Raw genomic sequence first — 25,695 nt, 5'->3', positions numbered from 1 at the left:
CCCACTCCAGCTCTACACCTAACGTGGCATGTGTCTTCAGGAGATTATTTGAAGTGGTTATTTTTGTGCCTAGAACCTTCAAAGGCAGCGTTATTAAGTGTATTTAAAAGGAAGAACTGGTCCAGATAAAGCAGGGATGTAATTAGTTACAAGCTACTGTACTTTGATGACAAAGCAGCGTTGAGCTGTGGAGCAGCAGGCTCGGTGGGGTGTGCTAATTACTGATAGCAGTCACAGCCAGGGGAAGCCTGACACTCCTCTGATAAAGCAGAGCTGTCCAGAACACCACAGTTCGGGTTTAACTCTTGGTGTTTGACTCAGAGCCAGAGCTGGACTCTGGCACAAAGCTCCGAACAATTCACGGCGAGTCCGAAAGCGCAGAGAGAGGAACGAACCCAAACTGTTCGAGTCGGTGGTGGGAGGGCAGTTTGCACCCCAAGTCGGTGGTGGGAGGGCAGTTTGCACCCCAAGTTGGTGGTGGGAGGGCAGTTTGCACCCCAAGTCGGTGGTGGGAGGGCAGTTTGCACCCCAAGTCGGTGGTGGGAGGGCAGTTTGCACCCCAGGATCCCTGAGGAGGCCCCCAAGATCATCAGAGGGATGGAGCAACTCTCTTACGAGGATGCGCTGAGAGAATTGGGCTTGTTCAGCCTGGAGAAGAGAAGGCTTGGGGTGACCTCATGGTGACCTTCCAGTGCCTCAAGGGAGATACAGGAAAAGTAGAGAGAGACTGTTTCCAAGGGCCTGGAGTGACAGGACACAGGGAATGGCTTCCCACTGCCAGAGGGCAGGGTTAGATGGGTACTGTGAAGAAATCCTTCCCTGGGAGGGTGGGGAGGCCCTGGCACAGGTTGCCCAGAGAAGCTGTGGCTGCCCCATCCCTGGAAGTGTCCAAGGCCAGGTTGGAGCAGCCTGGGACAGAGGAAGGTGTCCCTGCCCATGGCAGGGGATGGAATGAGATGAGCTTTAAGGCTCCTTCCAACCCAAACCATTGTGGGGTTCCCAAGGACCCTGCTCCTTTCCTGAGCAGTCCCCAGCTGAGCACTGCAGGGTCCCCACCAGCCCAGGAGTGACATCAGGGTTGACTCATCCTCTCTGATGGCAGGAAGAGGCTTTCAGAGACTTGAGATGGGTTTGGCTCCGTCCCCAAATCAAACCACGTTCCTTGGCCCACGAGAAGATCGATAATGAATCGTAGACAAGTGGGAAAGAGAGAAGGGCTGGATCTGTGAGCAGAGAGACGAGCTGCTGGCAGGAGGCACGGGAGGCTTTTGGGATGGGGGGAGGATTCACGAGCAAGCAATGAGGGTAATCTTTAAAAAAGGGTTTGGCTGACTGCAGAAGTGCTGGACAGCTGGGGGACAGTGGGGTGGCTGGAGAGGGGAGCACGAGCTGAGAGCCACAGACCAAAGGCAGTGACACCCGGGGGTGTCTCAGCTCTGCTCCTCCACCTCTGGGAAGCACTGCAAGGGGGCTGGGCAGCAGTGCCAGTGTCTGTCACCATGTCACCTGCCAGCCTGCAGCTCCCAGCAAAGGAACCCTCACCTTCCTCAGAGCCCTCTCAGCACAGAGCAGAGCCACCCCCAACCCCGGACCTGCAGGGGAGGCAGCACCAGCCAGAGACCCCAAAACCAGAGGTGAGGTGACCCCAAGAGGGAAGAGAAGAACACACCCCCCTGAAGCCCTTTTGCTCACAGAGGGGCTGTGCAATCATCCCAAAATCCCGTGGGACAGAGCCACTGCTCACCCAAAAGCCAGATGTGTGTGAGGTGGGAGGACAGCTGTGCCAGCTGCTTTAATGAAACAAGAAATAAAACCCCCCAAACTCCACTACAACCAAACAATCAAACCAGCCCTGTCAGGACTGATGGGGTCACAGTGGCATCCCAGGCTCTATCTCTGCTCCCCGGGCCAATGACCCTGTGGTGATAAAATGAAATTATCTCTCTCTTCTGATGCTGGGGTGACTTTTAACACTTATCAAAGTGATGGGAATTCATTACAGTTTTGATGGTTTGGACTTTGTTTGGTCCCTCTGGGAGGACCTGAGGGTCTGAGGCCTATCTTATAACTCAGTTTTATGTCTTCAGAGTGCACCTTCTTCCTGCCTTTCTCTCTCCAGGAGTTGCTCTCTCTTAAGTCCAACCTCCAACACCAGCAGGCAGCATCTGGACAGACCCACCAGACTGGGAAGGTGATTTGCCCATAATGTCTTTTTGAGTTCCTTAAATCCAATTACCTCCTTCCAGACTCTGTTCCTAAAGATTTTGTATTGTTGCTACCACTGATGAATTAACTCACTGACCTGGAGAGGTGACCACAGATCCCTCCCATGGACGGGGCAGGATCTCTTCTTGCCACACCAGTGATGTGGTACCAGAACCCCCAGTCTCAGCAGGGCCAGGGTAGACGAGGAATGTGGAAACCATTTCCATATTTATTGACAAATTTAATTTACAATCTGGTTTCCACTTTGGGGAGAATATATATATTTTCCCCGTGAATGTCTCAGTCTTCAGCAGTCACCCGGTGGTGATGATTTCTGTGCCTGCAGACACTTTTACACAGGGGACAGCGAATTTATATGTAACACTTTGGAAGGAAAATGCTATTAAAATTCCCCATTTAGGAGCGAGCTGTAAATTAGCTGTTAGGGAGCAGACAAGGGGTAGAAGCAAATGCTGTGTGTGTGTGTGTGTGGCTTCTCTGTCGGTGCTGCTGGGCCAGCTGAGCCCCCTGTTCTCACTCAGAGCCTGACAAGCATTTGACTCACTCCCTCTCCTCATGTTGAAGTGGGTGAGAAAAAAACAAGAGAGGAAGGTTCTAGCAGATTGCAGCTGACAATTTTAAGGCACTTGACAAACAGCAATTAATTCCAGGAAAACACGAGTGGTGAGCAGCCCTGAGAACACACCAGTGCCCGGGGTGGGTTCCACCAGCCCGGGTTGGGTCAGGGGGTGACAGACTGGGGGGAGAGGGAGAAGGGGCTGCCAGAGGAGTTCTCTCTGTGCCTTGTTCCCTAGGAAAATTTCTGCCCTGGGAGGGTGGGGAGGCCCTGGCACAGGTTGCCCAGAGAAGCTGTGGCTGCCCCATCCCTGGGAGTGCCCGAGGCCAGGTTGGAGCAACCTGAGGTAGTGGAAGGTGTCTCTGCCCATGACTTGGATGAGCTTTAAGGTCCCTTCCAGCCCAAGCCATTCCATGAATCCATGAAAACACAACTCTGACCCTCGTGATGTGAAGCTTTTTCCTGAAAGCTTTTCCTCTCCACCTGCATTTGCACTCCCGAGGCAGAAAGTTTCTCTTGCCTTCGTGTTCACAAAGCAGACGTGGGAACAGAGCCCCTCAAGGCCAAAAAAAAATTAAAACAAAGGATCCCTTCGTTCATTTTAACTGCCTGGATGGTTGCTGGCCCCATGACTGCAGGACTGCTCTGCTGTGGGCTCGTTTTTTTTAATAGTTGGGCCGTGATGCCAACAAGGACAAGGAACAAATGAGGTTTGGTTTTTTTCTTAATATCATAGATGGGTCTTCGGCTGTATGAACTGGCACTGCTCCCCCGAGGCCTCAGAGCCAAATTACCCTTACTCAGGGCCTGGCCTTGGGACAAAAATATCTTTTTAATTTCCATCTTACCTCGGGAAGAGCCTTAACAATGCCCCTTTCTGCCCACACGCTGCAGCCCCAGCAGGACACCCACGGCCTCACTCACAGCCCTGGCTGATGAGAGATGGGGGTAGCAGGGAGAATTTGGGGGTGAGCTGGAGAATTTGGGGGTATCCAGGGCACAACCAGGCCAAATGTGCCCTGCAGAAGCACAGCCTCTGTGACAGGAGGACCATGGAGAACTGCTCGTCTCCAGGCTCTGCACTCCCATGGGGCTGGAGGGACCCACCCACGTGCCCAAACTGTTATTTCCTTTAACTGAGAGATCCAAACTGTTATTTCCTTTAACTGAGAGATGCATCATATACATTTTAGCAGGAAAACAATTATCAGGTAGCCCTGGAACCCACTATTTGTTGTGTCCCAGTGCTCATTTAGTTGTCGCTTTGATGACTGGCCATGCAGCAAATGGGAGAGGGGGAAACTTCAACCTACCAGGAGATTAATGGCAGGCTCCAGCAGAACAGATGTATATGAATAGCAAATTAGGCCACTGAAAGCTTCCCATAAACTGACAAGAGGCTTTTCTGCAGCAGAATGGACCGGCAGAGGCAGAAAGGCTGAGGGTTCCACCTCTGAGACCCTCATCTCCATGTGGTGGGCTCTGCCCTGGAGCCAGCAAGGTTAAACAGGAGATCAGCTCCAAAATCTGGTGGAATCACAATCCCAGAACGGTTTGAGTTGGGAGGGAACTTAAAGATCATCTCATTCCAGGCGGGGACACCTTCCACTGGACCAGGTTGCTCCAAGCCCTGTCCAAACTTCCTCCCCCAGCTCCAGCTCAGCCAGGGCAGCCCCTTCCTTGCTCCAACCCAGCTGCTCCAGGCTGTGCCCAGCCCAGGCCACCCTCGGGGCTGTCCCTGCAGGGCCATTCTCCAGCACCATCTGCTGGTTTCCTCGCTGTTCACAAGGCAGTGACACCACGGCCACCCTTCCAGCCCATGCACAGGGGGCACGTGTGCCTCCTGCACCAGCACCATGCAGGTGTTTTCCTGGGAAAACCAGCAGGTTTTTGTTAAATAAGACATTTTACCTGGGCCAGTGTTGCTGCTTGCCTGTGTTTTTCCAGCGGGGGATACTCCCATGTGAGAAGAAAATGTTAATTCTCACTGTATTTTTACTTTTGCTGCTGCTTGGGAGTTATAAGATGAATTATTTTTGTTATCTGGAAAAGCAGTAAAGGGAGAATTTTGTGTTTTCTGGTTTTTTTTTTCAGCAGAAACTGTTCGCTGAATCTGACCCAAATTCACAAACTGCTTTGCCTCCTCCACCAGAATCCGGGGAGTGAACTCTTTGTTACCCAAATTACCCAGGTCTGCTGCTGCCACTTTAACCACCTCCTCCCGGCAGGGCTCAGCCAGGCAAAACACAGGGTTTAATTTGGGATTAATTGTCTCGGAGCTGAGGGGGGGAGGAAGGGAAGGTTTTCAGTCGGTGCTTGTTGGGCACGGGGAGGGCTCTGCCTGCAGCTGAGCCTGGAGACAGACCTTGTGCTCCTTCCCCGAGGATCTCGGCTCTGCCTCAGCCAAGGCACCACACAAATCCAGGCTCTCTCCCCTCAGCCCCTCTTAGTGGGTGAATCGAAACAAAAAGCCAGAATACAGCTGCTGAGCAGGAAGAGAAAGTTCACTTTGCAGGTCAGTGGGTGCTGCCACAGGTGCCCCTGTGCCCAGGGTGCCCATCTCCAGTGGTTGGACTGGAGGTAAAACACTGCAACTGTCAGGATACTCAAGCACACATATAAATCAGAGAGGAACAGCCCAAGGGCTGAGAATTGGGTAACAAACTCTCCCCACTTCTCTCCTGGGCAACACAACCCGAACCCTTCTCCCATATTTTATTTACCATTTCACCTTCACGTGGGGAGGTCCCACACTTTGCACAACAGGAGGGTTTTTAAGAATAGATTAGACAGGGAACTATCCAGAATGACCTGTGATCTCTGGAGGAGCCTCCCTGGTCTGTGTTAGCCAGAGTTCCAGCTCTGAACCTCCACTCCCTGCCCAGGAACTGGAACATCAGTGTTTCACTCGCTCAGATGGCAGCGACCACGGGGACACCGAGGAGTAGGAAACCAGGTCAAGAGGCAGGACTCTGGACAAATAAAGTCACTCCATAGGAGGACACTTCAAAAGGAACCCTGGTGTGCTCTCACTGCAGGGACCAGCCTCTCCAAGCACGGTGCCCATTCCTCCTCCCCTTTGTAGGGGCACAGGGAGCTCTGCCCAAAGAGAAGCCTCGCCTTTCATCTGAGGCCAAGCCGAGCTCTTCACACAGCACAGGAGACTTCACGTACAATAGGGATGAACAAGGCACGAGAAAAAAGGAGATGGTCCTAAACAGATGGATTCTATATTGGCATTAAAAGTCAAACCTCGTTTTTCATCCAGTCCTCCCCGTAAAGCACTTCCGACAGAACCCGTTTTACCCTGGGTTAGTAAATCCTCCTTTGTGACAAGTGGAGATAGCAATCAGTAACCTCCCAGCTCCATTTTTCCTTCACAGACCTCCTTTTTAGAGGGAATAAAGAGGAGCTGGCAGGACCAGCAGAACACTGGGTTGATGTATTTTGCCATTAAAGCGGAGCCCGGCTCGGGGTTCTGGCCAAAGCTGCTACCCAGGGAAAAGCACATCCCACTGCTCCATGTTTACAGCCACATATCTCCCTGCTCCACATTTCCAGCCCCATCTCCCTGCTCCACACTTCCAGCCACATCTCCCTGCTCCACATTTCCAGCCCCATCTCCCTGCTCCACACTTCCAGCCACATCTCCCTGTTCCACCTTTCCAGCCCTGCCGGTGACGTGTCTCACGCCCGCTGAGTTGAAAAGTCAGAACAAGATTACCCTGTCCTAATTAATATTGATCACCTTACAAGGCCCTGTTTTAGAGTCCTTAATTAAACACAACACCCAACTTTGCCTGTTTCCCAGTAGAAGAGAATCGATATTTTATTGTTAATGCAGCAAAAAGCAAAGAGCCCCGTGAGCCGCTGCCGTAAACTGCCCTCCCTGGGCTGTGATCCCCCTGTTCTCTGTGATCCCCCTGTTCTCTGTGATCCAGGGGGGCTGACAAGCCTGGTGGGACCCAGACCCTGCTGTGCCACGGAGCTCCAACCCAAGGAACACCCCAAGGGCCATCACACGAGGCAGCCGCAGAGCCAGACCTGTGAGCGCCCGCTCTCGCCGCTGCACATTAATTAATGAATCCCTCAGAGCTGCTCTGATCAGCTCCCAGGGACCCAGGGAGAAAGGCAGGCAGGGAGGGAGACTCTCCCAAAGCCCAGCCCTGCTCCTTCACTCCCAGAACAGGCCTGTGCAGTCACTTCACCCCCATTTGGTGGCTCTTTAGCCCCAGAAGGGATCCGGGGTCTGACGGAGTGTTACAGGTGTTGTCATGGCAATGATTCATGCAGGAATTAGTCACTGCAGCACTTCTACAATAGACTGAAGAACAATAGGAAAAACCACACATTTCCAGGTTCCTGTGATACAGAGGCTCAGGGTTGGGGAAAAGAGATTAAATTCCTTTCACCCCCGTGATTCCGGCGGCGACATTTCAACAGCTCAGGGACAAGTCAGTGCCTGATGACAAGTGTTATTAATAACAATCTGACAATAACCCAAACTTCATATCAAACTCTGCAAGCAGCTGCAATTGTATATTCACTACTGGCCCATTTCTGAATTAATCGGGGATTGAGTAACAACTGGAGCAGAGAAGGAATTATTACATTTGCATTGTTATATAATGAGGGAAGAATCAGAGTTTACTGGCAATGGGTGGTTTATCCCATGGGCCCCTCTGCTGTCAAAAGTTCTGCTGACTGTTTTAAGCCATGGAGCCATGGTGGGTTATATTAAGCTTCAGCAAAAGGCAAAAAAAAAAAAAATAAAAAAATCACCTAAAACTGTAAGAAAGAAAAAGGTTCAGAAAATGAGCACTCACAAGTTGGGAAACTCCAGTGCTGAATCTGAACCAGCCGAGTTCCCATTTTGCTCTCACTCATTAAAAGGATTTTTAATTGATGGATCACGTCCTGGTTCATCCAGATCTGAGTTTTGGCAAAGGCCTGGGGAAAGTCAAGCAGGGCTGTGACTTGGCTTCAATAACAGGGAGAACTCCTGCTTCTCCCCATAATAAAGGGAATCATTCCTGTCTCCCATGTGCTGATCCACCTCCATCCCCACCAGGGCTCCCTGAATTACAGGCCAATTACCCTCATTGTTCCCATCTCCTCAGGCTCAGCTCTGAGGCTGAACTGGCAGGGTCAGAGCAGAACAAAAACTGATGAAAGAGATGAAAAGGTGATTTAGAGCCCATTTTAAGTATCTGCACCTCTCAGGCTTTCTGGTCTCGTTGTCTTGTCCTCTTAATACCTGGAGCCTCAAACACAGTTCTCCCCTTTTCAGAGAACCCCAGACTGGTTTGGGTTGGAAGGGACCTCAAGGACCACCTGGTTCCAACCCCTGCCATGGGCAGGGACACCTTCCCCAAGCCCAGCTTGCTGCCAGGTTTTGAGTGGAGCTCTGTGGCTCTGACAGCAGGGGCACCTTCATGTGAATATTGACCGACTTTTTAGTGGTTTTTAATGTATTCTCATGGTTTTACCACCAAACTCAGCAGTTCTGCCCACTGAGAGCAGCAGCAGCAGCACAGGCTGGACCTGCCCAAATGCCATCAGTCTGTGATGCTTTCAGGGGGTATCAGACCCAAAGTGCTCCAGGAAAAGGGATTTTTCTCTACTTGCTCTTCACTTGTTTCCCTTCAAATCTTTCTAAAACGAGAGGGCAACTGGGCAGGGAGTGGTCAGGCTTGGCCATTTAGAGCAGGGGAAAGTGAACATCCCTCTGCCCTTATTCTCCTTTATCCTTCAAGCCTTGTGCATCATTTCCAGTAGTGCTCTGTGCCCTCCCAGTTTAACTCCTGCCAGGATTAAAAAAAATAAATACAGGGAAGGTGCTGGGAATTTTAGGGATCTCAACATTCCACAGTAAACACAACAAGCACTGATGATGGGGGGAAAGCCCCTTTCCCTGGAAAATCCCCCATCTCCAGGCATTTCACACTTGCAGGAAGGGGGGAAAAAAACAACCAAACAACAAAACCAAAAGGATTTTGGAAGAAATATTTTGCCAGGTGGCACATGGAGATGTCAGCTTGGAAGAATTCAAAGCACTGAGCATCCCTGCATCCCACTGAGCATCCCTGCATCCTCACAGGCTACTTGGACCTGGCACTTAGTTGGAATATCCTATCAAACACATCTCTTGAGCATGTAAATTCTCCAGCTGCACCCAGCCTGCTGAGCTGCACAAACCCAGCACCAGATCCCTGGGCAGCACCAAGGAATTCAGGAATTCCCGTTGGAGCTGGATTGGAGAACGACTCGTGCATTTAGCAGGGAAAATGTTCCTCCTCCAGCAAGGAAATGGAGCAGGCACTGCCATCCTGGGCAGCACCAGATGGGACTCCAGAGCTGGCAGCCAGAACCAGGAGCTTCCAGGCTTTCAGCAAGTGGAGCTGCTGGGCAGGAGCTCCGGCTCTGAAGCCGAACTGGGAAGGATAAAACTGCCAAGCGACTTGCCTTGGTTCCTCCAGGATCAAAATCCCACTGTTTCTGCAAACAAATTTGACAAATTGGCAAATTCTGAGGGAAAACAGAGCAAAGCTCCCCTGTCAGCCCAGGATCCAGCTGCTGTAACGACCCCACTCCAACCCCAAAGTCAAATTAGCAATCAAAACCCTGCAGGAAGAGCAGGCCAGGTTTCATTCAGTGGCAGGTCTAATTCTCCTGATGTCAGAAAAATGCTGTGCTGATTCCTGCCAGCTGAGATCCGACTGCCTGTGGTTTGCATTTTTTATGCACTTCATTCTGTCTCTGCATCCCAGCTTTTCCTGGCAGCACCTGCCTGCGAGCCCTGGGTGGGCAGAACTGCCAGCCTGACCCCGGGGGCAAACCTGTCTGGATGATCCTGGCATGGATCTGATGGGCCACACTAATTGCAGCTGATTGTCAGGCTGGATGTTCCCAGGTTTTCCCCTCCACTTGCTGTTTGACATCTTGCATTTGCTCTGGATGGGTTTTAGAATCACAGATTGGTTTGGGTTGGAAGGGAACTTAAAGACCATCCAGTTCCAACCTCCTGCCATGGGCAGGGACACTTAAATCCTAAGTAACTGCTTAAAGTAGTTACTTATGGAACGCTCTGGTTTGCTGCAGTTGTCATCCCTGCAGTCAGGATTTGTGAGAAAGGACTTTCTGAAGTCCCCCTGGCACAGAACAGCTTTTTGCTTGGCTGTGTCACTGCAAAGCCTGGCAGCCCAGGGACTGGCTGATGGTCCACACCAGTACCAGTTCCATGCCCCAGCACAGCCCCTGCCCCAGTCCAGCCTTCCCTCTGCCCTTCCTGCACTGCCCTGCCAGCTCTGTTCTGCACAGAGAAGGAAGCAGATGTTTGCTCCTGCATGTTCAGAGCCCTGTCTCATGTGGCTGGACAGTTCCTCTCGTGACCTGCTCCAAAGTATTTCCTGTTATGTTCCACTGATGGCTTTGCTCTTCCTCCTCTCCCTCTCCCAGACACTGTGACCTTTCCTTTATTGGAGTGGCTGCTGCCAGACCTGCAGGTCAAGGGCTTGTGTCAAGGTGCTCAGCACTCACTGATTTGCCATTTGCTCATCCAAACACCTTGGCTGGGTAGGTGAAGGATGAGCATCCAAGAAAAGTTCCCCAAATATTTGCCCAGAAATGAGGAACATAAAGACTTTAAAGTTAAGAAGTCTGGGCTATGGGTGTACAACTCCTGTTCTGAATCACTTCAGCACTCCTTCCCACTTCCTTTTTCCAAGAAAAATTATCTCTTTTTGCAGTTTATACCCTAACAAACAGTCCTTTTCCCCCCTCCACACACCCCCACTGACACAGCAATTGGCTGATGAGCTCCAAGCACAGCCCTCTGTGTTTCTCAGGAGGGAGCAAAGGCAGGATTTGCTCTCCCAGCCCAGTCCTGACCTTCCCAAAGCTGGCTCAGGCTGCAGGGCTGGCTCTGCCAGGGCACAGGGCACCATCTGACACACACAGCTGTGCCCAGCTGCAGAAGGGAGGGAGCTGCAGCTCTGCTTTCTGCCTCCTCCTGGTGCCCACGGAACCAGCTGTGCCGACATTTGTTCATCCACACGAACAACAAGGAGCCCAGCAGTGGGAAAGCAGCCTCTGGAAAGCAGGAGAAAAGCTTGGCTGGAAACCTTGCTGGCTGGCAGGGCTTTATCCTGAGCCTGGAAACCTGCAGTCCTGGACATGCCCGAGCACACAAAGGCAGCACGGCCGGCTGGGGAGACTCAGTGCACACAAATCAGGAGCTGGGAGCTTCTTTTTCCTGGGAATTTCGAGAGGAGGCTTTGTGGCAACATCTCCACGTGATAATGGTGATGAAAGAGGCAAGAGGAACTTGGCACAGAAACAGGATGAACTCAAATCCCTCAAAACAGGGAGCAGGGAGCTGCTGTCCCCTTCACTTTGTCACTCGGACATTGTCATGCAGTGAGGATGTGACAGAGTGACAGCTGCAAAAAAGGGCAGCAGGAGAGCCCTCAGATGCAGTAATTTCCTGCTGGAGAGTGTGTCTCTGAATTACTGGTTAGTCAGAGCCAAAGAGACACGTGCCAAAGGCCAGGAGTGGCCAAAGGTTGTCCCCAGAGCTCAGGAGAGCTGGAGGTGTGGGCACCTGCCTTGGGGGGTGAGTGACCTGGGGGTCACCCAGCACTGGGGAGCATCAAGTGCCACTCCTGGCCCTGCACAGGACACCCCAAGGATCCCACCCTGTGCCTGAGAGGGTTGTCCAAAAGCTCCTGGAGCTCAGCTGAGCCCCCCCAGGCTCACCATGCACTGGCACAGCACCCATGGCTGGTTCAGAGCTGGGGCTGGGACAGGGGGACACGAGGTCACCCTCCTGCCTCAGAGGGAAAGAAAAGCTGCTGGGGTGAAAAAACTGCATCTACTCACAGGGGGGAAATGCATTTGCCTTTCCTTCTCCATGGGCAATGTCATCCAGGTAGGGGATTCCAAACTACACAAGCAATAAAGAGGTAATTACATCCCTACTAATGTCTTCAACTTGGTCTGGCAACACATGTTGGCATCAGACCAGAGAGTTATAGCAGCAAGGTGATTAGGGACAGGTAACAGCTAAAAATATAGAGTGAGATTAATTAATAATTGATGGGGTAGGTAGAACACCGCTGAAAGTATAATTAATGCTGAACAAACTTGATATAACTCTGTCTTGTTAAAGGCCAATAAAATGTTTCAGTGCTCTTCGGGTTTTAAAAACTCCCGGGATCAGCCCATCCACTAATGGGAGTGACTGGAGTTGGCCAAAAGCAGCCTTTGGAATGAGAGAGTCCGAGCCCTGAATCCTCACACGAGGGAGGAGAAGTCAGTGGCTGTAATTGCTGGATCCTGAGCAGCCAGAGCCTGTTCCCAGCCTCCTGCAGCAGCATTTGCAAAGCTCACGGGGACTGAGGGGCAGAAAAATTCTCCATTTGTCTGGGAACTTTCCAGGGTGTTCCCAGCCTCCTGCAGCAGCATTTGCAAAGCTCACGGGGACTGAGGGGCAGAAAAATTCTCCATTTGTCTGGGAACTTTCCAGGGCCAGGATTTCTCTTATCCCCGTGACACATCCAGGGCTGGTAATGCTGGTAACATCCTCAGCTGCAACAAATGCTACCTGAAAACAGCAGCAAAATCTAAGTCCCAGGAATCAACATCATCCCATTTAGATCAAAGAGGCTGAGCTGTTTTCCAGGGATCACACAACGGAAGAAAAAAGACCATCTATGACTAACATCCAATATATGAAGTATTTATTCAGCTACTAGGCAAGGATTAAAACATTCAGGAGCTGCCACGATGAAGCAATAGCTGTGAAATATTCCCATTTCCATGTCCCACACTGGTGCAGAGCACAGGGACTGCTGGTGGAGAAGGTGACACAGAAGAACCAGGAGCAGAGGGATCCAGGCCACCCCCTCAACCCAGACAAGGAGCCTTCCCCTCCTGGTGTTAATTCTGTGATTGATTGATTGATTGATTGATTGTCTGTGCCCAGGCTCCTGCCTGTGCCATGATCATCCCTTGCCTCCAAATCTTGTTGAAAACAATTCCAGATCCCAAGTCTGGGCTTTTAAGAAGCTTCAAGGAAAGAGCCTGACAGGGCTAAGAAGAGGCTTTAGAAAACTCAACAAACCAAGTTCCCAGGAGCCCAGCTCAGCCCCAGCCTGAGGCACAGGGTGGGACTGGGGGTGTGCAGGGCCAGGGGTTGGACTGGATGATCCTGGTGGGTCCCTCCAAACTCAGGATGTGTCTGAGCTGATGACTCAGGGCTCTGCCTGGGGCTGTGAGCACTCCCTGACTCACTGCTGGAACCCCAAACGCTGGCACACAGCACTCCTCAGTCCTCCCACTGATCTTGCTGTGCCCTTGAAGGGCACCAATACCCCCCTCAGCCTGAGGATTAATGGGGTATTAGTTACAAAGTGCTTTGAACACGAAAACCTTGAGCTCCCGTGCCTGTTTACACATCTCTTAAGCACCGTAATACTGACCCTGGAGGGCTGACAGGAAGCTTATTTCTTTTTTGTTTGCAAAGCACTCGATGATCCTGGATGAGAGAGGCTGAAGGAACATCGAGGGCTGTTGTTATTAGCCAGGCACACTCTAGAAACTTCTTGGCCAGCTGCAGATTCCGGGAATAAAGTGGGAACAAACCAAGGGCCAGCTCTCCACCCAAGGCTGGCTGCTTTGTGCTGGCAGTGAGGAGGGAGTGAGGGATGAGCCTCGGTGCCAGGGGCTCTCTGATCCTCAGAGAAGGGTTCTCTTATCCTCAGAGAAGGATTCCAGCCAATGGTGGCTGGGCATGGGATGGGTCACCTGGAAGGCATGGGATGGGTCACCTGGATGCCATGGGATGGGTCACCTGGATGGCATGGGATGGGTCACCTGGATGGCATGGGATGGGTCACCTGGAGGGCATAGATGGGTCACCTGGATACCATGGGATGGGTCACCTGGATGCCATGGGATGGGTTACCCAGAAGCTGTAGCACCAAGGCTCACTAAACCAGCCCCCACCCTTGTATTTTTTTGCAGGGATCCCAACAAATAAAGCATTTTTTAAAATGGACATTCGTGGTAATTTCCTGCCTTATTTCCTGCATGAGAACCACGAGGCTTTATTTTAATCTAATGGATGTTCCAAGGTGTTTGCTTCCATCATGGGGCCCTGCCAGGTGCCTTCAAGCTCCCAAGGCAATCAGTGATGAAGGGAACGGCAGGAGGGCAGGGGCTGCCTCTTGTTCTTCCTCTGAAGAGAAAATGCATCTTCTTTCTGGAGGCATCTCCCCACCAAACCCTCCTGTGCTCAGCATAATGAGGGCATCACTCTTTGCAGGTAGTTTTTGAAGCAGCTAATTATGCTGTGCTGTGGGGAAGCTGCTGCACATTCCTCATGTTCTGGGTGATCCAAGAGAGTTTAACTAGGAATAATGGGACAGAAGTGTGCACAGAATATATTAAGCTGAGCACCAGGCAAAACCTCCAGCAGGGATGCAGATGCACAAGGTGGTGCCTGAGGAGGAACAGGGAAGGAACATTTTCTGCTGGGCAGCAGGAAGGGAACAGACTCCCATGGGTGCAGGAGCTGTCATTGATCTCTTCTGGGACCTGATATGGGGACAGACCTTTCACTGAAGGAAAGCTGAGAGAATTGAGGAGACCTTCTTTACACACCTAAAAATGTGCACCCAGAGCACTGACCTGGGGGGAGGGAAAGGCAAACTAATCATGGGATGACAGCCTGGGATGGAAGAGCTTTAACCAGGCTTGGCCATGGAGGACAATAAAGAGCCCATGTGTGAACTGAGCAAGGGCAGAGGATCAAGAAACAGCCTTTGCCTCCTCCTGCTCCAAAATCCCTGGAGGCAGAGGAGGAGCACATGGAAGAACTTCTCCCAACTCTCCAGAGTGGGAGGGACCTCACTGAGAGGTCACAGGGCTCCTCTTCCCAATATGGGAAAGTCTTGCAACTGAGACTGAGTGAGAACTGTGGGAAAGTGAGGGTAGTTTTTCCTGAAGACCTTCCAATAACAAAGAATTCTGAACAGACTTTCTGGAATTCTCCCTCTTGCACAGACTTTTTGGAACATGGTTTTTCTGCCAAGCAGTTTTCAATGAATACCTTCAGTAAATAAAGAAGTTTATATGTCGTGATACTTGGCCTTCCAAAGGATAAAATAAATTAAGCATCTTCCTTCTGAATAGAATGATTGTCCAGAGATAACAACAACAACAATGCAAATACAAATATTGATTCAAGGAGAATGTGTTACACAAAATTTCTGGATTCTACATTCTGCCTTGAAACATTTTGGGACCCTCGTTCAGTTCGGAACAAAAGCACGTCACTTCAACAAAGCAATATATGAGTAATAACATGCAAAAGGCTGACCTACTTCTTGAAAAACTTGTGCAGAAAATTAAATCAAGGCTCCAGAAGATCTTCACTTAAATGAAGAGCAAGTGAGGCACAGCTCCTGTCAGGTTACAGCAGGAGCAGACAGCAAAGGGTGCAGAGGAACCGAGGAGTTTGTGTGCAGGTTTTGTGCTGCACCCTCTGTCCACGGGCAGAATCACTGCACAACAAGGACAGAGGGAAAAGAACATTTATCTGCCTGGTGCCATCCCTCTCCCATTCCCCAGATCATGTCTAGAAAGAAGAAACCCCCTTTATCCTGAACTTCCTTTTCCCCCCTCTGCGTTTCACGGCACTTCTTTTATTCCTGGCTAAACACACAAAAGTGTCAGGAACACGTCAGTGTTTTAACTGCTAATAAACAGCAGCAAATATATTCTACCATAGCTGCTCTTTTCCCTTGCCTGCACTAGCACTCCTGACAGGCTCTTTTACAACCTCTTAACACCACCCAGAGCAGAGCCAGGCTCAGACAGCCGACCTGGGCTTGTTTCCTGCAGGTCCTTCTGATCTGTACTTGAATGCAAATGTATTTCAAGTCAGCCCTTCAAGTCTCAAAACACTGCAGTTCTCCAGGGGAGCCTACCAGATGCACTCTGATGGATTTTAGGATGAGATTCCAGCAGGGCTGGGCCTAATCAGCAAATCAGGACTTTGCTTCCTGAGGCTTTTTGTTTGTCTGTTTGTTTAAGATGAAAGACAGAGCCAGCCCATTTGAATAACTCAGGATTAGCCAGCATGGACCTGACCAGCACATTTTAACAATCTCAGAGCCAGAATCCAGCACCAAAGCCTTGGTGAGCTCCAGGCAGGTGCTGCCCCAGCAAAGCCTGGGGATTGCTGCCCATGGGCTGAGGATGCAGCAGGAAGAGGGGTGGAGAAGCCCAAGAAAAAATGGGGAATCAGGATGGTTTGGGTTGGAAGGGACCTTAAAGCCCATCCAGTCCCACCCCCTGGCGTGGGCAGGGACACCTCCCACCAGCCCAGGGTGTTCCAAGCCCTGTCCAACCTGGGGAGCCCTGGGCTCAGTTTGTACAGCTCCCCAGAGAGCTGTGCCACAGCAGCGCCCTGGCCCAGGGCCTCCCTCCCTGTGAGGCTGCTGTGCCCCCCAGGATTTGTGGCACCTGATCCCTTCACCACACTGGATGGTCCATGATGAAGGACACACTTCCAGGACCACTCCAGCCCTGCTTCCCTCTGGAGCTGAGCTGAAGGCACAGGAGCACAGCCTGGAAAGTGCTCTGGGCAGTGGCCACTTCCCAAACCAGGCTCTGCCCCATCCCTTAAGAAACAACCCCAGCAGGAACAAAGACACAGCCCCAAAAACACTGAATCCCAGCACCCTGCAGCCCATGGGCCAGCTGGACCTGCTGGGTGGGAGCCCCCCCAGCCCTGCCCACGCGTGAGGAGGGAGCTGGGAGGCTGCAAGGGAACACCAGAGGTTGTTTTCATGTTTGCTGTGTTGCAGGCTGTGCCTGAGGCACTCAGAGACAGCCTGCAAAGCTGTCTGCAGTCCCTGGGTGTTTGTCAGCAGCTGTCAGAGCCTGCTGAGTGGCAGTGGAATGAAGAGGAAGAGTGAATTCCAAAAACCCACCAAACCCAACCGGGCAGGAAGGTTCCCAGCCCAGAGCTCACCCCACACAGGACTGGGCTTTGAACCCTCCTCCTCCTCCAGGGTGTCCTGGAGTGTCTGAGCCTGGGGAGGGGGGAAAGGGGGTCACAGGGGGCCCCAAAATATTCACACACCCCAAATACACCCCCCTGAACACGTCCTGGAGTGTTTGAAGCTGAAGAGTCACAGCCAGTCCCTCTTCTCCAGCAGCCCCCAGATTTGCAAGAAGGCAGAAGTGTCAATTTTTGGCAGAGGAAGGATGAAGTAGGAGCCCTGCAGGTGCCTGCCCTCAGCTCTGCTGCCCACAGCCCCAGCTGCTCCCAGCAGGGAGAGGTCCCCTCTTAGACCAACAACTGCTGCAAGAGCAACGTGACTCCTCTGGAGAGGGAAAGAGCCACGTTTAACCCGGGAGAACAATCCCCCAGGACAGGGGCTTTGTCCTTGCCCTGTTAAATCCAACCACCCTGCTCTCTGGGGGGGGTTCTGCTCCCAAAACCCTCCAGGGAAGGAGACAGCAGTGAACTGATCATCTTGTGTCACCTGAAGTGATATTTAGGTCCCCCAATGCCACCCCCAGGCTCATGCCATGCTCTGTGCCCCCCGACTCCAGCCTTCACAAGCCCCTTTCCCAGAGGAATCTGAACCTGGGCACGGCCCCCAACCCCGGGCTCTCCCTCCCCACGAGCCTCTGAGTGTGTTTCCAAGACACCACTTTGGACAAACTTCCTTGGACGAGACCGTGAATTCCGCCCAAATAAAAATTAATGACACTAATAATGAAGAGAACCCACAAATCCTCGGTGGAGGCAGGGAGTATTTTGGGAGACAAATGACTGTTACTGAGGCTGTGGGAGAAGCCCTGAACCATGGCCACGGTGAGCACAAGGCAGTGCTGCTCCCTGGAGCCAGGGAATGGTGCCCCAGAAGACCTGGCCCCTCTGGAGAGCTCCAAAAAAGCCCTTAATGGCTGTACATGGTCTGTGCTTGTCCCTGAGTCGTTATAAATAACAATAAGTAATCACCACCTTATCCCAGCCAAGGCTGGGTGATTTGCTTCCTGTTGGACAATCAACAGGAGGAGGAACGAAAAGGAAAAAACAAACAAACCAACAAAACCAAACTCAGAATTCAAACCTCCCCTGCAAGGCAGGTCTAGAGCTGGTCACCCCAACCCACCCCCTCGAGTCTCCACCAGGGACCAGGACCCTCACACAGCAACACCTTCCAGTCCAGCCCCACAACATCTGGCTGCAGCTGCATCCCTGCCCGTGGCAGGGGGTTGGAATGAGAGGATCTTTGGGTTCCCTTCCAACACAAACCACTCCACAATGCCATGGTCTCCATCACAGAATGCACTGCAGCTCCAAGAGCCTCCTCTGCAGCGGGGGAAGGCAGAGGAAAGGAGAGGAGAGAGCAGGAGACATCCCCATCCCTTTCTCCTCCCTGCCCTAACTCTGCACCAGCTCACTGGGGTGACACACGGGACACAACAGCAACTGCCACCCTCACAGGTAAAATCTGCCCCTTCTGCAGTGTCCCTGAGTCAGTACATCAGGGGCCTCACCTGCCTGCTTGAAATATTCCATGGAAATGGGGCTGTGGATACAACCTGCCAGGCTCTGTTCCCTCGTGCCCAGAAGGATGCAAAATGGCCTTTTGCAGAGACAGAGACCTGCCACCCCTGGCTCGTGGCTGAGGTGAACCCTGGCTGTGCCACAGCTGCCAGGCTGGGCACAGTGACTGGCAGAGCCATTGAAGGCCTGTCCCCTCAGGGATGGAGGGATCAGGGAGCACCTCCAGCATCCTGAAGGGCTCTGCTGTCCAGCCTTCCCTCTCTCCCTGTCCGGGCACAGCCCTTCAGTGCCCAAAGAATTCACACATGAAGACAAGTGAAGAGCAAAACCCTGAAGCCTCATCACCCAGCAGGAGAGGGCAAGGAGCTCTCCCAGCATGGCAGAGCCAGGATGGGCTGTAAATGCACCACAGAATCCTCATGGGATGGTTTGGGTCGGGAGGGGCCTTAAGGATCATCCGGTTGCACCCCCTGCCATGGGCAGGGACACCTCCCACTGTCCCAGGCTGCTCCAACCTGGCCTTGGGCACTCCCAGGGATGGGGCAGCCACAGCTGCTCTGGGCACACGTTATTTTCAGCAGGGGTTTGGCCACACTATTAAAAACATAAATGAAAATAACCCCTGAGCTCATCCACTCCCAGCCCAGCTAATTTGTCCCCGGGGAGCGGCTGGAGGCGATGGGGGGAAGGGACCAGCACTCTCCCTCCTGTTATAAAAATAACAAAAAGTGATGAATGACCCTCAGAGCTCAGGATGGGAAGCAGCAGCTTTTTTTCAGCCCGAGATAAATTACTCCTGTCAGCACAGGTAGAACAGTGATTTACCCACAATATACCCGGGCCAGTCCTCGGCGACCCGACCCTCCCAGCCCCGCTTATCTCATCTCCGAAGGTTTTGTCTTGTTTAAAATCAAAACGAGAGCAATTGGGGGACAAGAGGCGAGGCTGGATCCCCTCTGGATCATCCCGGCAGCCTCGGGCAGGGTGGGCAGGGATGGCAGGAGATGCATCGGCAGCACCTCGTGCTTCTGGGAAGAGCAAACGCGAGAGCTCATCAAGGAACGATGTTTGATGTTCGCCGCACACAAAGACGAGCGTCTCCATCACTCCCACGGAACCTGTTCCTGCCTCCGCGTATTCCCAAGCGCCATCTATTGGCATTTCTTCCCATTAACTTTCTCTAACCCGAACAACAGACAAGAAACGTTCTCTTTACAGGCGCTAACGAGAAAATTGTGACTCAGATGGAAAAGCCAACGGCACACAGGAGACAAGCCCAGCGCTCAGCCAAGGGCTGGCTGGGGTTTTATTCCTGGTTTTTTATGTGGAACACCCCTTATCTGCCAGGCATCTCACCCCCAGTTAATGGATTCATTTATTCAGGACGGGGAATTGATAGATTTAGTTTGATTTTCATTTCCTAAGCCTCCCTCCCCGAGCTACGTTTCTCTTTTCATTAATGTGCTGATGGAGGAATAAAGTTGAACTCCGAGGATCAGCCCTGTCAAACAGAATCTCCTCTTGCTGCCTGGGAAGGGAAGGGAAGGGAGCTGGGCTGTGGGGGGCTCCCAGGCTGGCAGGTAACTTAGGAAAGGATGCTGAGCCCCATTCCCTTGGTTCTGCAGCCACATCTTCCATGGAAGTTTAGTCTCTCCTTTTCAGTGTGTGACACAGAGCTGCCACATCCCTCCTGGGAGCAGGGATGTGTCCTGGGGAGTGAGAGGGCAGCCACAGAGTGGGGAGAAAGGCATGGAAAAACAGAGATTCAGGCAAGTAAATCCATGGGAGAAGGAAAGCCTGGGTCTATGGGAAGAGAAATGGCAACGAAATTTAACTGAAGAGCTGCAAGTGGCTCTTCAGAGACAGTTCATGGTTCCCCTGGACCTCTGAGCCTGCCCTCAGGAACTGGGCTCTGTCCCCACACCTTTGGGTCTGGGTGAGCTTCCTTTGGGGCTTTTACATGTGAGCCACAAAAAGCAGAGTCCATATTCTCCCACTTTGCATAAAAGATAAAGAGTTTTCCCACTTTTATCCAACCACAGCCTCTGCTCATGCAACATTCACTCCGCCTTCCTTCCAGTTTTCTCTGCATACCCACACACAGATCTGTGTTGTGCACACACAAAACACATGAGCAGTGTTTCTAGACTCTTCTTACCCCAAACACACTTTGCAGATGAGGCACAAACCTACAGCTGATCTAGGAACTCGTTGCTCTCCCCCCTCTCTCCATCTTCCCCCACGAGTCACCGCAGGAGTGAGAGAGCCACAGCAAACCCCCCCTCAGCTCCCCCTTAGGACACAGCTCTTATCCCTCATCCCACTTTTTTGTTCCACTTTCCCACCTTTAAGGCCAGATGCTGAGCAGGGTGCAGGCAGGGGCCAGCCCAGCTCTGATCACCAGGATCAGACAGGAACAAAACCAGCCCTTTTTCTCTCTTCAGTTGAACTCTGGGCTTTCCCATGGCTGTGCTGGAAAGGGAAGGGATTCCAACCCCTCTCCTGAAGGACACAGGCTGGAGAGCACCTGCCACTGTACTCTGGCTAATGAGAGCAGCACTGGGTTTATCCACACAACCAGAAGTCCCCCGAGAGTTTGGAGTTCAGTTCTGAGTCACAGCCACAAGTCCAGGCAACTGATACAAGGCTGAACCAAACTACTAAGAAAATGGGAATAAGTTGTGAGCTGGAGAGACTGTTCCTGCACAGGAGTTGTGAGACCCAAGGGGAGGAGACAACAGAACTCCCCAGACCCTCAGGGAAGGACGAGCATGTGATTAAATCAATTTTCTTCTCCAGACAAATCCTTCTTAGCTGAGTGAAATGCGCGACAGCGAAGGTGTTAATTCCTCTGTAAATAGGGTGTGAAGTGCCACAACATCAGATGGGGTTTCTACTCGCTTTGCTAATTATGTTCTCTGCTGATTTGCTCTTTGTGTCACCTTTCCCTCTGCAGCAGGAGGACGGGGCTCTGCTGCAGAAAGCAACGCACACTTTTCAGATCCGAGTGGAAAATTTGCCAGAGACCATGTTGTCAGAAGGGGAGAAAAAAAATATAACGTATGATCTACCACCATTACTGTAAGTAGTTATATTTTTCACAGTCCTGAGTTATAAATCCCACTTGCAGCAATGAATTCCTTAACCTTCCCCACTGACTTCTCCCTCTGAGCCAGAACAGTCCCAGGAACCAGGAGGGATGGGAGGATCCCACCTTTCCTGGCCCAGTCACCATCTCTCCCTCAGCCACCACAAAAAGCCTTGTCTGGAACTTTCCCAACACATCTCCTGCCCTTCCCAGGGCCTTCCAGGCTTCCCAAGGCAAGAGCTTTGTGTGCAGGGAGTAAATCTGCTCATTTAGAGGGTGCTCTGCCCACCACAGCCCAGAGCCCTCTCTCCAGACTAAAGCCTGCCCAGACAAGAGCAGCCTGAGAAAATTATCTGAGCTTGATAGAAGAAGTTCTGCAGTTCCACAGAGTCCATTACAGTCCTTGGTCAGTCATTCTAGTCATTAATTACCCCCAGAAGCAAAAATATGGACCTCCCTTGGTTGGAATTTCTCTCAGCTGAGCTCCTTATCCCAGACTTGCTCCTGTTTTATCCCAGGAAAGCAGAAAGAAAATTAGCTTTATTGATTTACAGCAGGTTATTCTTCATTTATCCCAGGTACACACAAAGAGAAGCAGCCCCTCTGGAGTTACTGCTGATTTACAATAGGTGAGTAGGTACACAATTACTTGTGGTGATTTACAACCAGTTACCTGGTATTTATTCCAGGTATTTAAGGGTATATCCACATGGGGGCCCTAAGGAAAATTAAACCAAATTAATTTTAAAGTAGATTAGTTAAACTGTGTGAGACCATGACACAAACCCCTCCTCCTCTGAATTAAAAGAGGCCTTTAATGCATTTTAGCTCATCTAAACTCCTTCCCCAGCCAGCAGCAGCTCAGCCCAAGTGGGAGGAGGGAAAACAGGCCTGGCTCGATGGGACTTGGGAATCACAGGGACTGAGGAGGAGGAGAAACAGCCCTGCTCGTTGGGGAAGTGGTTTTTATTGTTTTACACCAGAAAAAGGGAGTAAATCCCACAGATCTTGGTGGTGCAACACCCCTGACTTGCACAAAGGAATCCCCGTGTCCTGAGCAGGGTCACAGAGCACAGATTTAATCCCAGTTTTTATTAATTCCTGTCATCTCACTCCCTTGCCAGCCCCTCTGCTCCCACGTGGCTATTCCAGAGGAGGGCAGGATGGGGCTGTTACCCTTTAGTTTAATGTTCTGTGGAACATTCCCTGGTTTAGCTGCCTCATCTCTCCTCCCAGAGCATCACTTTTGATCAGAGGAAGTGCCAGGCTGAGAATTACGGGATCACAGGATCTCTGGGGTTGGAAAAGACCTCCCAGATCATCGAGTCCAAGCAGTGCTGGGTTTGATGTGCCAGGGCCCCACGGTGACCCTGCCATCCCACCGTGGTGCAGGGAGGACCAGGGAGATCCTGGGAGCTCTGGGAATCTCCTCTTCCCACAGTGGCTCCCAGCTCTTCCACACGACAGCCCAGCAACCCTGGGAAGGATGGGATGGCTCAGGAAGGTCCCTCGCAGAAGGGATGAGGGGACTTTGAGGATCAGCCTGACTGGGGCACCCAGATTTCCTGGTGGAGCCCCGTTCTCCAGGGAAAGGCCAGTCTCCCCTTCCCATGCAGGAAAGGCAGTGCCACCCTAGGGATGGACTGATTAGGAGGGAGACCCTTCATTCCCATTTGAGAGCCAGAACAGCAGAGCTGACCATGGAAAACCTCCCTTCTCTTCCACCTTTCCCTTCCTCTTGCTCCCTCACTCCTTCCTGCTCCACATCCCCTCTCTCCCTCCTTTTCCCTCTCTCACCATGTTTTCTGTTTATCCCCCTCCTCCAGCTCAGCTCACACACTGTGCCAGGCAGTGAAATAATCTTTATTTCCCCTTCACTTGCTCCCTTTTCTCTCCCATCCCATCCCTCCTCCGTGACCTTTCCCTCCCGCTGCCGCTCTCCCAGGCGTGTCCACGGAGCCAGCCCAGCAGTGGGAAGAGTTTTCCAGCAAAAATACCTGCAATTCCCACCTGCAGAGCTGAGAGAGGGAGGGAGACAGGAATGCACACAAACACCTCCCCAGCAAAACCAGTCACCACCAAACTGGGAAGGAACCTTTCCCAGAAGGAGGAGCAAAGTGTTTCTGGAAGCTTTTGGGATTTCTGAACTGCTCTATCCATCACCAGGCTGGAGCTTGAGCCTGACTGGCTGTTTACAGATGGCAAAAGCTTTCTCATGGCCTGTTCTTCCCTTGCTTTAATGAACAGGCACCTCCTGGACAAAGGGAGAAGGTTTCCTGCACTAACTCTGTCTGCAGGCACGTGAGCAGGGTGGCAAACTGGGCTGCACTGGGGCTACTGGTGATGGCCTGGTGTACCCTACAAGAAGAGCCAGCAGGGCTGGTCAGTCCTGATGGCCTGGGAGGGTCCCACAGACCCCCTGCAATGGGTTCAATCGTTTCAAAGTTGTGAATTCCAAATGCTCCCAAATTAATTAAAATTTCCCCCTGGATTCCAGGGCAGGAATCTGGCAGGTCTGGGGAGGGAATTGATGTGCCAAAGCCAGGGCAGCACCCACCTGTCTGAGCCAGACTCCACACTGCCCACCTGGCACAGGACTCATGACAAAAAGAGGGGTTTAAAGGCTGCAAGAGGGTTTTGCTGGTTGGTTTTTTTTGTTTCTCTTTTACAATAACCTGCAAGTGTTCATTCCTGTACATTCCTCACCAAGGGAGGGCAAGCCAAACCCTCAGAGGTGTGTGGTTCTGAGGACACAGCAGTGCAACCACTGCTGCAGATCAAACCCCATCAAGGCATTTTCCAGCTCTAACAGACTGTGCCAAGTTTGATCACGTTAAATTCTTTCGCTTCCAGTTCCTGGCACAATGTTATTTTCTGAGACAGCCTTCAAATGAAAAATTCTGCTTCCCATCCTCGGGCCTTTGAAGGGAGTCTTGGAAATGTGAGTCCAGTGTCAGTGCTCCAGATCCAGAGGGTGAGAGGAGAGGCCACAGTGGGAGGGAGCCCGACCTGCATTTAAAGGGTGCTGCTGCCTGGGATGAGCTCTAAACCTGAATTTAAACTCAGCTCAAGCACTTGGGGTTCAAGGAGCTCCTCAGCTGCCCCCAAGTGCAGTTTGGGGTGTTTGGGAGTGGGACTGGATGAGCTTTGAGGTCCCTTCTAACCCAAAGCATTTTGTGATTCTGAGCAGACAAAAGGGATGCGCTGATGTTGCAAAGACCATGGAAAAAAGAAATAAGGGAAAATTGGACAAAACTTAGATTCTTGGTTGGCAGTGCTGAGCAGGGGGGAACTGCACCTTCAGTGAGTTACAGCACAGCTGAACTGAGCTTTTTTTTTATTATTATTTAAAATACAACCCAATTGCAGTGTAACTGCAGTGGAGCCCGGCAGCAGCAGAGCAGCCTGGCAGTCTCTCTCCACATTACCTGCTGGGTTATGAGCAGGGGAGATGTTTATTGCCCCATACATTCCTGGGATAATCACTTAACTGACTCATCCCATGCTCTGAACTTCCCAGATAATGGGCTGGAGCATCACTGATGAGCCCAGAAGCACCTTGGGAGCAGCTCTGAGGCAGAGACAAGGAGTACATGGAGTCCTGCAGCCCCTCCATCCACAGGAGGAGTAAAAACTCCTTCAAGAGAAAGAATGGAAGGTTTTGCTTTTTTTTTTTTTTTTTTCCCAAGAGACACAAATGAGATTGGCAAGGCCCAGTTCCTGCTGGATTTTAATGAGACTTAAGCACTTAAGCTGCCAAGGAAATCCCTGCTGACAAGAAACGCACCATGGGTTTCACATGTACCCAGTGGTTTGGATGGTTGGGAACCAGAAAAAGCAGCAGCTGCTCTGGCTCAACAAATCCTCTTTTCTCTCCCAGCCCAGTGTGCAGGCACCCAAAGGTCCTGGGGACTTGCTGAGTGCAACAGAAAGTTCCTGAGCCCCCACCAAAACTCTTGGATTTACCTTCTGCTCCATCCCCAGCCTGCCTGAGGTCTGGGTGAACCATTTTCACCACTCCAACCAGCTTTTTCCATGAGGATGAACAGTCCAGGCTCTGGAATCACAATCCTACAGCCTCTAACCAGCTTTTTCCATGAGGATGAACAGCCCAGGCTCTGGAATCACAATCCTACAGCCTCTAACCAGCTTTTTCCATGAGGATGAACAGTCCAGGCTCTGGAATCACAATCCACAGCCTCTAACCAGCTTTTTCCATGAGGATGAACAGTC

This window comes from Lepidothrix coronata, unplaced genomic scaffold, assembly GCF_001604755.1.
Source record: "Lepidothrix coronata isolate B3197 unplaced genomic scaffold, Lepidothrix_coronata-1.0 Scaffold147, whole genome shotgun sequence".
In the NCBI taxonomy this organism is placed as follows: domain Eukaryota; kingdom Metazoa; phylum Chordata; class Aves; order Passeriformes; family Pipridae; genus Lepidothrix; species Lepidothrix coronata.
The sequence above is the reverse complement of the archived record's forward strand: the minus strand, read 5'-3'. Positions refer to the sequence as shown.